This window comes from Bufo bufo, chromosome 1 (genome assembly GCF_905171765.1).
Source record: "Bufo bufo chromosome 1, aBufBuf1.1, whole genome shotgun sequence".
NCBI classification, from domain to species: Eukaryota; Metazoa; Chordata; class Amphibia; order Anura; family Bufonidae; genus Bufo; species Bufo bufo.
The window spans coordinates 606,101,567-606,117,805 of NC_053389.1; the positions used below are offsets into that span (position 1 = coordinate 606,101,567).

The 16,239-nt window shown below is 41.0% G+C and overlaps 1 protein-coding gene across 4 annotated transcripts in view; it reads left to right on the forward strand.

The window, feature by feature from the left end:
• Positions 1–6,158: 6,158 nt before the first annotated feature.
• TMEM266 (transmembrane protein 266) overlaps positions 6,159–16,239 on the forward strand; it is a 66,720-nt gene continuing 56,639 nt past the window's right edge. For 2 of the 4 annotated variants that reach the window (XM_040413605.1, XM_040413602.1), the window contains exon 1: positions 6,159–6,400. The gene's annotated coding sequence lies outside the window, so the exon portion shown is untranslated. Of the gene's footprint in view, positions 6,448–16,239 lie in introns of all 4 variants that reach the window. The other 2 variants (XM_040413603.1, XM_040413604.1) reach the window with 2 other exon arrangements.

Genomic DNA, 16,239 nt, shown 5'->3' on the forward strand with positions numbered 1-16,239 from the left:
TCTCCAAGCTGTTAGGTGGAATTGAGACACACGTGGATAAGATACCGGACTCTGATGCAGTAGGCCTGGATATGAATCCAGAATTCCCCCGCTGCAAGGTCGGAAAGGAGGGGAAACCAGGATCTTTTGGGCCAAAAAGGTGCTACCAGAATCATCAGCACCTTTTCCTCTATCACCTTCATCAGCACTCTCGGTATTAAACTGAAGGGTGGAAATGCATAAAGGAGGTCCTCTGGCCATGGGGCGGATAGAGCGTCCACAAACAACAGCTGATCCTTTAAGGAGAGGGAGCAGAATTTTTTTACTTGTTTGTTCTTTTGATTCGCAAACAGGTCTATGACCGGGGTACCCCTCTTTTTTTATATCTGATCGAACATATCGGGGTCTAGTGACCATTCTCCATCTTTTTAAATTCTCTCTGCTGAGATAGTCCGCTAATATGTTTTCCTTGTCTTTGAGATGGACGGCCGTTAACCCTTTAAGGACCCATGACGTAGCTGTACGTCATGGGTCCGATCCCTAAAGATGGTGCCAGCTCGCACGTGCAGCAGGCACCTTGGCTGCGGGGTTTCTGTGACCACGGCATCTGCGCAGACTGGAACCGGAAGTCGCGCTCTTCCGGTCCGGTAACAGCGTTCCCCGGCTGAGATTGGGGAACCTGCTACCTTGCGCTAATTGACCGAAACCTCAAGCAGGCTTCAGAGTCAATTAGATGTATATATCAATACAGGCCACTAGGTGGCAGCCTTGTATTTATATAGTGCAAATGAAGTCTTCAATGATGGCTATTTAGCCATCACTGAATACTATGGGCAATCGAATGATGGCCAGTTATTGTCACCCAAGGTGACTTAAAAAAAGTAACAAAAAAAAAAAGTTAAGAAAAGTTTTTACAAATATGAAAAAAATAAACCCTAAAATTTCAAATCACCCCCCTTTCCTTAAAATAAAAATACTTAACCAATAAAAAAAATAAACATCATGGGCATCGCCGCGTGCGACAATGCCCATACTATTAAAATATAACAATATTAATGGCATATGGCAAATGGCATAGCGGGAGAAAAAATAAAAACTGCCAATTTGCCATTTTTTGGCACTTCAACTACCAAATTATTTTTTTTATAAAAAGTGATCAAAAAGTCGCATACACTTAAAATTGGTATCACTAAAAAAAAGAACAGATCGTCCCGCAAAAAATGAGCCCTCACACAGCCTGTACACATAGCTACAAAAAAGTTATATAGGTCAGAATATGGTTTGAGCAAAAAAAATTTCCTCAAAGGTTTTAATTTCTTTTTCAGTATTAAAACACAAGAAAAATTATACAAGTGTGGTATCGTTGGAAACGTACTGACCTGGAGAATGAAGATAACAGGTCAATTTTACTGCATAGTGTACAGTGTAAAAAAATAAAAAATAAAAACCTTTATCAGAATAGCGTTTTTTCCCAATTCTACCCCATTTGGAATTTTTTTCCCGTTTTCAAAATTTGATTTTCTCTGCTTTTAAAACAGATAGTGATACCTCATAAAATATTTATTACTTAACATTCCCCATATGTCTACTTTATGTTGGAATCATTTTGTAAATGCCATTTTATTTTTTAGGACGTTAGAAGGCTTAGAATTTTAGAAGCAATTCTTAAAATTTTAAACGAAAATTCCCAAAACCCACTTTTTAAGGACCAGTTCAGTTCTGAAGTCACTTTATGGGGCTTAGATAATAGAAACCACCCATAAATGACCCCATTTTAGATGCTACACCCCACAAGTTATTCAAAACTGATTTTACAAACTGTGTTAACCCTTTAGGTGTCCCACAAGAATTAACCCGTTCGCTACCAGCGCCGTACATGTACAGCGCTGGAGCGATATGTAAACAAGGCGTCCGCTCGCATGTGCAGAGACCTGCGGCTAATTACCGTGACCGGCAATAATGCAAATCGTGGTAATTAAATGCTTTAGATGCTGTGACCAAGTGAGATCACGGCATCTAAATGCGCAAAAACCCGGAAGCGCGGGCCCCTACCGATGCCCCGTGTGGCCAAATGGGGCATCGGTACTTGCGCTGAACACTTTCAGCCTCGCTGATAAGACTGAAAGTGTTCATGCTGCAATTCTTATTTTGGCCACCAGATGGCAGGCGAGGATGAGAAATAAGCAAAAACGAGTTTAAATGGCATTTTAAAAATCCGTGATAGACCAAAATTGAAAATTAAAAAACACAATTTATAGGCTCATATATGAGCCACAAAATCATCAAAATTTTTTTTTTAAATGTAAAAAAATATCTAAAAAATAAAAAAAATATAAAAGTTTAAATCAACACCTTTCCGTATAATTAAAAAATAAATACCTAAATAACAATAAATATAAACATCATGGGTATCACCGCAACCGAAAATCCCCATACTATTAAAATGGAAAAAAAAATTCCAATACAGCGAATGACGTAACGGAAAAAAGGGTAAAAATGGCCCATTTGCCATTTTTTCATTGCTTCTCTTACCCAAAAAATTTAATAAAATGTGATCAAAAAGTCACGCACACTCCAAAATGGTATCAATAAAAACTAGGATTGTTACGCAAAAAATTAGTCCCTAAACAGCTCAGTAGACATAAGTTTAAAAAAGTTATGGGGGTCAGAATATGGTGATGTAATAAACAATTTTTTTTTAGCAAAGTTTACATTTATTTTTACAGTATTTAGACATAAAGAACCTATACATATGGGGTATCATTGTAATTGTACTGACCCAGAGAACAAAGGGCATGGGTCAGTTTTGCCGTAAATGAAACGCCGTGGGAACAAAACCCGTAAAACGGGGGAGGAATTGCATTTTTTTCCAATTCCACCGCATTTGGAATTTTATTACCGCTTCCCACTACATTCTATGCCATAATTAATGGTGGCAATAGAAAGTACAACTTGTCCCGCAAAAAATAAGCCCTCATACAGCTATGTGACCGGAAATATAAAAAAGTTATGGCTCAAGGAAAATAGGGAAGAAAAATGAAAATACAAAAACGAAAAAGGGTTAAAGGAAAATTGAGATGAAATTTAAAAATTTCACTTTATTGGCAGATTTTCCATTTTAATCCATTTTTTTCCTGTAACACATGAAGGGTTAACAGCCAAACAAAACTCAATATCTATTATCCTGTTTCTGCAGTTTAGAGAAATACCCCACATGTGGTAGTTGACTGCTGTACGGGCACACGGCAGGACGCAGAAGGAAAGGAGCGCCATATAGTTTTTGGCGGGCAGATTTTGCTGGACTGGTTTTTAGACACCATGCCCCATTTGAAGCCCCCCTGATGAACCCTACAGTAGAAACTCCCAAAAGGTGAGACCATTTTGGAAAATACAGGATAAAATGACAGATTTGTTGGTACTATTTTGGGGTACATATGATTTTTGATCTCTCCATATACAAAAAAATGGCTGTTCTGGAACAGTTTTTATTTTTTACAATGTTCATCTGACAGGTTAGATCCTGTGCTATTTTTATAGAGCAGGTTGTTACGGACGTGACTATCGAATATGTCTACTTTTATTTTATTTTTTTCAGTTTTACATAATAAAGCATTTTAGAAAAAAAATGTTTTTGTATCTCCATTTTCTGAATGCCATATTTTTTTTTTTCTACTGATCAAAACGTGCAGGGGCTCGTTTTCTGCAGGAAGAATTAACATTTTTATTGGTAACATTTTTAGGTACACGTGATTTTTTGATAATTCAATATTACACTTTATGGGGCAAGGTGACCAAAAATTGGTTGTTTTGGCACAGATTTTTTTTTTTATTACAGCATTTACCAGAGGGTGAAGGTAAGGCCTCTTTCACACTTGCGTTGTTGGGATCCGGCATGCACTTCCGTTGCCGGAGGTGCCCGCCGGATCCGGAAAAACGCAAGTGTACTGAAAGCATTTGAAGACGGAGCCGTCTTCAAAATGCTTTCAGTGTTACTATGGCACCCAGGACGCTATTAAAGTCCTGGCTGCCATAGTAGGAGCGGGGAGCGGTATACTTACAGTCCGTGCGGCTCCCGGGGCGCTCCAGAATGACGTCAGAGCGCCCCATGCGCATGGATGACGTGATCCATGCGATCACGAGATCCATGCGCTTGGGGCGCCCTGACGTCACTCTGGAGCGCCCGGGGAGCCGCACGGACGGTAAGTATGCTGCTCCCCGCTACACTTTACCATGGCTGTCAGGACTTTAGCGTCCCGGCAGCCATGGTAACCACTCTGAAAAAGCTAAATGTCGGCTCCGGCAATGCGCCGAAACGACGTTTAGCTTAAGGCCGGATCCGGATCAATGCCTTCCAATGGGCATTAATTCCGGATCCGGCCTTGCGGCAAGTGTTCCGGATTTTTGGCCGGAGCAAAAAGCGCAGCATGCTGCGGTATTTTCTCCGGCCAACAAACGTTCCGTTCCGGAACTGAAGACATCCTGATGCATCCTGAACGGATTTCTCTCCATTCAGAATGCATTAGGATAAAACTGATCAGGATTCTTCCGGCATAGAGCCCCGACGACGGAACTCTATGCCGGAAGACAATAACGCAAGTGTGAAAGAGCCCTAATGTGGTACTTTTATGGAGCAGGTCTTTACGGACATGGCAATACCTAAATGTATACTTTTTTAAATTTATTTAAGTTTAATACAATTAAAGCATTTTTAAAAGAGAAAAATCATGTTTTTGTGTCTCCATTTTCTAAAAGCCATATTTCTTTTAATTTTTTGGGCGATTGTTTTATGTAGGGGCTCATTTTTTGCTGGATGAGGTAACTGATAGGTACTATTTTGTGGTACATATGTCTGTTTGATCGTTAGGTATTATACTTTTTGTTATGTAAGGTGACAAAATGGCTTTTTTGGCACAGCTTTTATTTTTTTACGGCTTTCACCTGATTTTTATAGAGCCAGTCGTTACGTACACAGCGATAATTAATATATCTGTTTTTTTTTTTTTTTCTCTTTTTTTTACAACTTTATATGTGTTAATTATAGGAAAGGGGCATCTTTTTTTTTTTTTACTTGAAACTTTCTTTTTTCTTACGAAAAATACTTTTTTGAATGATTGCTGCACGTAACTACAGCCCTACACTGCCGATCAGACAATTATCAGGAACGTTTGGTTTGTCTGAAACATCAGTCCATGTAAAATGACCTTAAAAGGATTTTCGGTCAGGATAGGTAATCAGTATCTGATTGGTGGAGGTCCGACTTTCGGGACCCCCACCCATCAGCTGTTTTGAGAAGGCACCGGTGATGCTGTGAGTGCCGCTGCCTTCTCCCTGCTCACTAAACGCAGCGCCGTACACTGTATAGCGGCAGTGCTTAATATCGAGCTCAGCCCCATTTACTTCTATGGGGCTGAGCTGCGTCTAGGCCACGTGACTGATGAACGTGTCGCCACTGACCTAGGAGAAGCTGTGAGAAGGCCATGGCGCTACTGCGATCTTTCACAGGCGGAAAAGTCCTACACGAGGGACTTGGAGCCAAAGTCACAAATGGGGTGAAAGGAAGTTAGAAATATTAATGAAGCACTCCTTCCTGCTGGATCCACAAAAAGCTGTCTCCGGTACTCCCTAAAATGGTGTCATTTAGATTGTGCAATTTTGAAAAAATTTGCCATACCAAAACCTACGTTAAACAAATTACTTCCCCAAAACACTAGAAAACTGCCAAAAATGCTGTGTATGAATCCATTCTTATATTTTATCTTAATGTGGGGATTCATTAGCCTCTGGCTGCTAAGTTTTAGCAGACACAAGGCCCAGTCATGTACAAGTATACAACATAACACTCCCAGTATAAAAATTCCACCACCCTTTACTGCTCAGTAGATACACTTCGCCCTCAGAAGACAGAGCACAAGCAATCCAAGTTTTTTTTTTACATTCCCTCAGCTGGGAATGTAGCGGCGACATGCAATGCAGGTAATCTCCAGCTAATCCGTGTCCTAGACGTAACTGCCCACATCCAAAATGGCCGCCTCCGTTCACCTGACAAGAGCTACAGCTACATGGCCTGAGGTGAACCGACGGCGTTACGTCCCAGTGCGTACCTACGGCGTGTGAACTGAGCGCGCGCTCTCATTGGTCAGAAGGCCTGGTCACGTGGCGCAGACTCAGCGGAGGTTCTGTGGCGGAGTCGCGGTTTCCAAGGAGACGTTTGGAGAGAAAGTGGAGGAGGTTCCTGTCCATTTTCTGTGAGGGGACTGACCTGTCAGCGGCGCTTTAGTTGGGTCAGTGTGGGGCGCAGTACCGGCACGTGGTGCTCGGGAGAGCGTGGCCTTTGGGGCTCATGATATCACGTAGAATGTGAAAACACTGTGAGAGGGAAGGAGGATCTATGGTAATGGCGGCTGTCAGGCTGACTGCTTGGATGAGAGCGCTGATTTCTTGAATTATTGCCTAGCATCGTCTTAAAGGGTATGTGCACCTTTACCTATTTCTGGAGGTGGGCCGGCCCCCCAAATTGCCCTGATGAAGTGGAGGTGGCCGGTGCTGCATCCATCCTAATGGGGGATATGGTGGGGTTCAGGGCCTGTTTAGGGGAAGTCCTTCTGACAGACCCTGATTAATGCTGTCTGGTTCAATTGTCACCTAATTTTAACCCCTTAAGGACTCAGCCTTATTTCACCTTAAGGACCAGGCCATTTTTTGCAAATCTGACATGTGTCACTTTAAGTGCTGATAACTTTAAAACGCTTTGACTTATCCAGGCCATTCTGAGATTGTTTTTTTCGTCACATATTGTACTTCATGACACTGGTAAAAGGAAGTAAAAAAAAAAAATCATTTTTTTAAAATAAAAAAATATAAAATTTACCAAAAATTTGTAAAAAATTGCAAATTTCTAAGTTTCAATTTCTCTACTTCTATAATACATAGTAAAACCTCCAAAAATAGTTTACTTTACATTCCCCATATGTCTACTTCATGTTTGGATCATTTTGGGAATGATATTTTATTTTTTGGGGATGTTACAAGGCTTAGAAGTTTAGTAGCAAATCTTGAAATGTTCAAAAACCCAATTTTTAGGGGCCACTACAGCTCTGAAGTCACTTTGTGAGGCTTACATAATAGAAACCACCCAAAAGTGACCCCATCTAAGAAACTACACCTCTCAAGGTATTCAAAACTGATTTTACAAACTTTGTTAACCCTTTAGGTGTTCCACAAGAATTAATGGAAAATAGAGATACAATTTCTAAATTTCACTTTTTTGGCAGATTTTCCATTTTAATAATTTTTTTTCTGGTTACAAAGCAAGGGTTAACAGCCAAACCAAACTCAATATTTATGGCCCTGATTCTGTAGTTTACAGAAACACCCCATATGTGGTCGTAAACTACTGTACGGGCACACGGCAGGGCGCAGAAGGAAAGGAATGCCATACGGTTTTTGGAAGGCAGGTTTTGCTGGACTGTTTTTTTGACACCATGTCCGATTTGAAGCCCCCCTGATGCACCCCTAGAGTAGAAACTCCAAAAAAGTGACCCCATTTTAGAAACTACGGGATAGGGTGGCAGTATTGTTGGTACTAGTTTAGGGTACATATGATTTTTGGTTGCTCTATATTACACTTTTTGTGAGGCAAGATAACACGAAATAGCTGTTTTAGCACCGTTTTTATTTTTTGTTATTTACAACATTCATCTGACAGGTTAGATCATGTGATATTTTTATAGACCAGGTTGTCACGGACGCGGCGATACCTAATATGTATACTTTTTTTTATTTATGTAAGTTTTACACAATGATTTCATTTTTGAAGCAAAAAAAATCATGTTTTAGTGTTTCCATAGTCTGAGAGCCAAAATGTTTTCAGTTTTTGGGCAATTACCTTGGGTAGGGTATGATTTTTGCGGGATGAGATGACGGTTTGATTGGCACTATTTTGGGGTGCATGTGACTTTTTGATCACTTGCTATTACACTTTTTGTGATGTAAGGTGACAAAAAATGGTTTATTTAGCACCGATTTTATTTTACATTTTTTACGGTGTTCATCTGAGGGGTTAGGTCATGTGATATTTTTATAGAGCCGGTCGATACGGACGCGGCGATACCTAATATGTGTATTTTTTTTTATTTATTTATGTAAGTTTTACACAATAACAGCTTTTTTAAAACAAAAAAATTTATGTTTTAGTGTCTCCATATTCTGAGCCATAGTTTTATTTTTTGGGCAATTGTCTCAGGTAGGGGCTCATTTTTTGCGGGATGAGGTGACGGTTAGATTGGTACTATTTTCGTTGGCAATCGTCTTTTTGATCGCTTGCTGTTGTACTTTTTGTGATGTAAGGTGACAAAAAAATGGTTTATTTAGCACAGTTTTTTACGGTGTTCATCTGAGGGGTTAGGTCATGTGATATGTTTATAGAGCCGGTCGATACGGACGCGGCGATACCTAATATGTATACTTTATTTTTATTTTTTTTTCTATTTTTTTACCAATTTTTTTAACTTTATTTGGGGAAAATGACGTTTTTGTTTATTTTTACTTGAAACTTTTAATTTTTTGGGGGGGGAAACTTTATTTTTTCAACTTTTTTTTCACTTAATTTTTTGTCCTACTTTGGGACTTGAACTTTTGGGGGTATATTCCTTTGCAATGCATTCCAATACTTCTGTATTGGAATGCATTGGCTGTATGAGTAATACTGTGTGTATTACGCATACAGCTTCCGGGGCCTGCGAGATCCAGGGGGCTGGATCTCACAGGCTCTTCACCGGAAGGCAGCGCAGATGCCTCAGGAAGGCATCGCGCTGCCTTCCATGCCATCGGGTCCCCCCCACAGCCCCATGGGGACCCAATGGCACTGCTGCCGCCCGCACCATAAAAAGCCGCAAACCGCAGGTATGAATTGACCCCCCCCCCCCCGCGCATTTAGCCGAGGTGCCTGCTCAATGATTTGAGCAGGTACCTTGTTCCGATCACCGGGCGGCGGTGATCGGAACAACACATGACGTACCGGTACGTCATGTGTCCTTAAGGACTCGGGAAACATGCCATACCGGTACGTCATGTGTCCGTAAGGGGTTAATTTAATGAGGACCTCTCACCTCTCCTGACATGTCTGTTAATATCTTCCTGCATTCCCCGTATAATAATAATTCTGGAACATCTATTCTTATGGCTCTGTGTTGTGCCGTTCCTTTATTATGTCTACTAGAAGTTATGAATGAATTACTAGCAGTCTGCAGTAAGGGTACAGAGAGGTGTTACCAGCTGGGGGGAGGGTGTTCCTGCATAGACTCGCACATTCGATTTGAAAATTAAATCCACTTAAAAAACATGTTATGGAAATAAACCCAAGCATTTTTTTGCATTAAATGCAGGAGTATGTGTGTAGGGGCCCCCGGGGTCTTGCCATACTACAGATTATATTTTGGGGGGGCAATTTTCAGCTTGGAAAAACAATGAAATTCATTCATTATTTTCCAGATCTTTAAGGCCCCTTTCACACGGGCGAGTATTCCGCGCGGATGCGATGCGGGAGGTGAACGCATTGCACCCGCACTGAATACCGACCCATTAATTTCTATGAGGCTGTTCAGATGAGCGGTGATTTTCACGCAACGCAGGCCCCATAGAAGTGAATGGGGTTGCGTGAAAATCGCAAGCATCCGCAAGCAAGTGCGGATGCTGTGCGATTTTCACGCACGGTTGCTAGGAGATGATCGGGATTGAGACCCGATCATTATTATTTTTCCCTTATAACATAAAATTTAACTCCCCTTAATCCACTTGATCGCGTAGCCCGGCATCTCCTTCTGTCTCCTTTGTTGAACAGGACCTGTGGTGAGCATTCTTTACAGGTCAAGGACCTTTGATGACGTCACTCCGGTCATCACATGATCTTTTACCATGGTGATGGATCATGTGATGACCGGAGTGACGTCACCACAGGTCCTTGACCTGTAATGGATGCTCACCACAGGTCCTGTTCAGCAAAGGAGATGCTGGCATCGCGATCAAGTGGACTAAGGTGAGTTAAATTATTATTATTATTTTTTTAACCCCTCCAGCGCTGTTTTACTATGCATTCTGTATTCAGAATGCTATTATTTTCCCTTATAACCATGTTATAAGGGAAAATAATACAATCTACAGAACACTGATGCCAAGCCCGAACTTCTGTGAAGAAGTTCGGGTACCAAACATGCGCGATTTTTCTCACGCGAGCGCAAAACGCATTACAATGTTTTGCACTCGCGCGGAAAAATTGCGGGTGTTCCCGTAACGCACCCGCACATTTTCCCGCAATGCCCGTGTAAAAGAGGCCTCAGGGGGTGGATTTTTTTTTTTTTGTCACACCACATTTTATAGCATTTACTCTGACCTTTTTAAAAACCCAAAAAACATACATTATCTTGCATACAATAAAAAAAAACATATTGTCTTTGTCTGTGAAGGTTCTCATTTATCCAGGTCATGGTATATGATGCGAAAGTAAAGGGTTACTACTCACAGTGATGTCACAGTATGAGAATAATGTGCTCATATAATAAATACTGTGATGTCACAGGACAGAGATAATGTCACAAAACAAGGATGTGGCCATATTACAAAGACAATATATGTCTGTAAAGAATAAATCAAGGCAACTGGACTTACTGTAGATTTCTTGAAAACGTTTCACTCGTTCTTCCAGAATTGAAAAAGCTCGTTGGGAGAACGAGTGAAACGTTTTCAAGAAATCTACAGTAAGTCCAGTTGCCTTGATTTATTCTTTACAGACATATATTGTCTTTGTAATATGGCCACATCCTTGTTTTGTGACATTATCTCTGTACAGTGACATCACAGTATTTATTATATGAGCACATTATTCTCATACTGTGACATCACTGTGAGTAGTAACCCTTTACTTTCGCATCAGTGTTTATTTTCAGTTTATTGTGACATCATTGTGTACACTGACCATTTACTATGACCTCACAGTATGTATATGATGGATTTTTTTTTTTTGTGATATCACTGGGGCAAATTTACTAATCATGTCTAAACCACTATGCCAAATTTATCACAGTGGCTGACGATGGAGGATACATTTGGTGCACTTTATACCACGTACTGGTTGGCTTTCTGCACATTGTTGGAGCTTAAAGGACATCTGTCAGCAGTAGTGTTGAGCAGGGTGGATTTGATTTAAATCACTAGTCAGTAAGGCTTGATTTAAATCATAGTTTTCTACATAAAGACTAATTCTTGGTGGTATAACTTATAATATGCAAGTAGATGAAGATTTTTAGAATAACAACTTTTCATATTAGTTTGATTAGGTTGATTCTGCATTCATAGGTTTGTAGAAGTTAGGATTAAGGTCTTTTTCTCAACTCTGTTCATGTTATAACATTTCTGCTGTGAAGAAGAGGCATGTGATCTCTGCTGAGTCAAATTCAGTTTTGAGAACTGCAAAAGTAAACCAAGCATCTGTGATAATATCTTGTAGGCAGAGAAACTGCCCAATAATCTTACAAAAACATCTGGAAGAGCATGACATTGTGAATGGATTAATGGAATTTATTTACCCAAAAAATTACACATTAGAAACATACAGGGTGGGCCATTTATATGGATACACCTTAATAAAATGGGAACGGTTGGTGATATTAACTTTCTGTTTGTGGCACATTAGTATATGTAAGGGGGGAAACTTTTCAAGATGGGTGGTGACCATGGCGGCCATTTTGAAGTCGGCCATTTTGAATCCAACTTTTGTTTTTTCAATAGGAAGAGGGTCATTTGACACATCAAACTTATTGGGAATTTCACAACAAAAACAATGGTGTGCTTGGTTTTAACGTAACTTTATTCTTTCATGAGTTATTTACAATTTTCTGACCACTTACAAAATGTGTTCAATGTGCTGCCCATTGTGTTGGATTGTCAATGCAACCCTTTTCTCCCACTCTTCACACACTGATAGCAACACCGCAGGAGAAATGCTAGCACAGGCTTCCAGTATCCGTAGTTTCAGGTGCTGCACATCTCGTATCATCTGAAGGCAATCGTCTATGCTGTGAAGATACGAGATGTGCAGCACCTGAAACTATGGATACTGGAAGCCTGTGCTAGCATTTCTCCTGCGGTGTTGCTATCAGTGTGTGAAGAGTGGGAGAAGAGGGTTGCATTGACAATCCAACACAATGGGCAGCACATTGAACACATTTTCTAAGTGTTCATAAACTTGTAAATAACTCATGAAAGAATAAAGTTACGTTAAAACCAAGCACACCATTGTTTTTCTTGTGAAATTCCCAATAAGTTTGATGTGTCACATGACCCTCTTCCTATTGAAAAAACAAAAGCTGGATTCAAAATGGCCGACTTCAAAATGGCCGCCATGGTCACCACCCATCTTGAAAAGTTTCCCCCCTCACATATTAACTTCCTGTTTGTGGCACATTAGTATATCACCAACCATTCCCATTTTATTAAGGTGTATCCATATAAATGGCCCACCCTGTAGAATGTGTCGGCAGATAAGAACCATTTGGCCCATCTAGTCTGCCCAATATACTGAATACTATGGATAGCCCTTGGCCCTATCTTATATGAAGGATGGCCTTATGCCTATCCCATGCATGCTTAAACCCCTTCACTGTATTTGCAGCTACCACTTCTGCAGGAAGGCTATTCCATGCATCCACTACTCTCTCAGTAAAGTAATACTTCCTTATATTAATTTTAAACCTTTGCCCCTCTAATTTAAAACTATGTCCTCTTGTAATAATTTTTCTTCTTTTAAATATTCTCTCCTCTTTTACCTTGTTGATTCCCTTTATGTATTTAAAAGTTTCTATCATATCCCCTCTGTCTCGTCTTTCTTCCAAGCTATACATGTTAAGGTCCTTTAATCTTTCCTGGTAAGTTTTGTCCTGCAATCCATGTACCAGTTTAGTAGCTCTTCTCTGAACTCTCTCCAAAGTATCAATATCCTTCTGGAGATATGGTCTCCAGTACTGAGCACAATACTCCAAATGAGGTCTCACTAGTGCTCTGTAGAGCGGCATGAGCACCTCCCTCTTTCTACTGGTAATGCCTCTCCCTATACACCCAAGCATTCTGCTAGCATTTCCTGCTGCTCTATGACCTTTAAGTCTTCTGAAATAATGACCCCTAAATCCCTTTCCTCAGATACTGAGGTTAGGACTGTATCACTGATTTTATATTCTGCTCTTGGGTTTTTACGCCCCAGGTGCATTATCTTGCACTTATCAACATTAAATTTTAGTTGCCAAATTTTGACCATTCCTCTAGTTTTCCTAAATCCTTTTCCATTTGGTGTATCCCTCCAGGAACATCCACCCTGTTACAAATCTTTGTGTCATCAGCAAAAAGACACACCTTACCATCGAGGTCTTCTGCAATTTCGCTGATAAAGATATTAAACAATATGGGTCCCAGAACAGATCCCTGAGGTACCCCACTGGTAACAAGACCTTGGTCTGAATATACTCCATTGACTACAACCCTCTGTTGTCTGTCCCTCAGCCATTGCCTAATCCATTCACGTACAGCCTTATTCTACATAATTAAAAAAAAAAAAAATCTTTATTTGATGGAATAACCTTTGGATGGTAATATATTTTCCTCCAAAAAGCATTTTATATAAAAAAAAATCATATTTAAAAAAAAAAATCAGATTAATATATATATATATATATATATATATATATATATATATATATATATATATATATATATATATATATATATATTATTTTTTTTATTTTTTTATTTTTTTTAAATCATTGATTTTTATCCACCCTGGGGTTGAGCGAACTTGTGTTAAGTTCTGCGTCCAACGTTTGGGTTATCGAAGTATCCCGTTATGGATTCCGCTACCACGGACCATAACGGAATTTGGAATCCATAACGGGATACTTCGATAACCCGAACTTTGAACGCAGAACTTAAAACACAAGTTCGCTCAACACTAGTCAGCAGCTTTGTGCCTATGACACTGGCTGACCTGTTACATGTGCACTTGGCGGCGGAAGGCATCTGTGTTGGTCCCATGCTCTTATGTGCCCACATTGCTGAGAAAAATGAAGTTTTAATATAGGCAAATGAGCCTCTAGGAGCAATGGGGGCGTTGCCATTACACCTAGAGGCTCTGCTCTCTCTGCAACTGCCACAGCCTCTGCACATTGATTGACAGGGCTTAATCCTCTCTTACTAAGGACGTTCCCCCTCCCCAGATTACTTAGTTTGGGGGGCTGCCAGCTCTCGGAAGATTCCTGGTTGTTCCAAACTTCTTCATCCAACTCTAACAGAGTGGTCCAGACCTGCCTGACTCAGGGTGGGGGTGATGCTCAACTGATCCCTGCCGCTGGATCCAGTCTGTCGGGCTCCCGTGTCGGCAGTTCCGCTCCCACATGCAGAGAGGACAACATCAGTCAATGGGGGCACACGTGACCACTGCAGCCAATCACGGGCTGCAGATGTGATCTGCTACTCCAGTCAAGGTATAGAAACGTCTCAGAAATGGGAGGCCCCCAGAGCTAATGTTCAAGTGTCATAGCAAAGGGTCTGAATACTTTTTCCACTTTTAATAAATCTGCAAAAATTTCTAAAACTTCTCACTTTCTCATCATGGGGTATTTAATGCAGATTCATGGGGGAAAACTTTTTATTTTTATTTTAGCACAAGGCCGCAACATAACAAAATGTGAAAAAAGTTAAAGGGTCTGAAGACTTTTTGAATGCACTGTAAAAATAACGAATATTGTTTTAAAGGAATTATAAAGTAGTTTTTTGCTCCAAGGTTAAAGGAGTTTTCTAAGCTCCTGATCTTAATCTATCCTCAGGATAGGTCATTAACCTCTTAAGGACATAGGGCGTACAGGTACGCCCTTGTGCCCTGGTACTTAAGGACACAGGGCGTACATGTACGCCCTGTGTATTTTCGATCACTGCCGTGCGGCTGGCAGTGATCGGAACCCGGTGCCTGCTCAAATCATCGAGCAGGCACCTAGGCTAAATGCGCGGGGGGGTCCCGTGACCCCCCCATGTCGGCGATCGCGGCAAACCGCAGGTCAATTCAGACCTGCGGTTTGCTGCGATTTCTGAAGTTTCTGGTCCCCGCAGTCCCTGACCGCAGGGATCAGAAACTTTATATGCCATAAAAAAGGTTTTATTTACCCCCCCCTGCACCCCCGAATGATTTTTATGGTGGCGGGAGGTGCAGGGGGAGGGTTGCGGGCGGTGTGGGCGGTGCGGGAGGCGGGCGGTGCGGCAGGCGGGATCGCGATCCCCCGCCCGCCTCCCCTTGTATAATCGTTGGTGTCTAGTGGGGATACCAGGGTGCCAGCACATTGCTGGCACCCTGGTATAAACGGCTGACATCTGCGATGCGATGTCAGCCGTTTAACCCTTTCCATACAGCGGTCCGTACGGACCGCTGTATGGAAAAGGTTAACAGTGCAGGGAGCTCCCTCCCTCTCCCATCGGGGGGCTGCTGTGCCTTTGCAGCCCCCCGATGGGGAGGGAGAGAGCCCCCAGAGAGCCCCCCGAAAGATCCCCTCCTTACCCTTCCCCGTCTGCGAAGTTCTGAGCAGTACTGAGCAGACGGGGAAGGTTCCCATGGCAACAGGACGCCTCTCAGGCGTCCTGCTGTCCATGGTGCTGAACAGATCTGTGCTGAATGGCATAGATCTGTTCAGTGTAAGTAAAATACAGTACAGAACAATATATATTGTACTGTACTGTATTATTCAGACATCAGACCCACTGGATCTTCAAGAACCAAGTGGGTCTGGGTCAAAAAAAAGTGAATAAAAGTGAAAAAAAAGTAAAAATCAAAAAACACATTTATCACTGATAAAAAATGAAAAAAATAAAATTCCCTACACATGTTTGGTATCGCCGCGTCCGTAACGACCTGATCTATAAAACGGTCATGTTACTTTACCCGAACGGTGAACACCATAAAAATAAAAAATAAAAAACTATGATGAAATTGAAATTTTGCCCACCTTACTTCCCAAAAAAGGTAATAAAAGTGATCAAAAAAGTCGCATGTACGCCAAAATTGTAACAATCAAACCGTCATCTCATCCCGCAAAAATCATACCCTACCCAAGATAATCGCCCAAAAACTGAAAAAACTATGGCTCTTAGACTATGGAAACACTAAAACATGATTTTTTTTGTTTCAAAAATGAAATCATTGTGTAAAACTTACATAAATAAAAAAAAAGTATA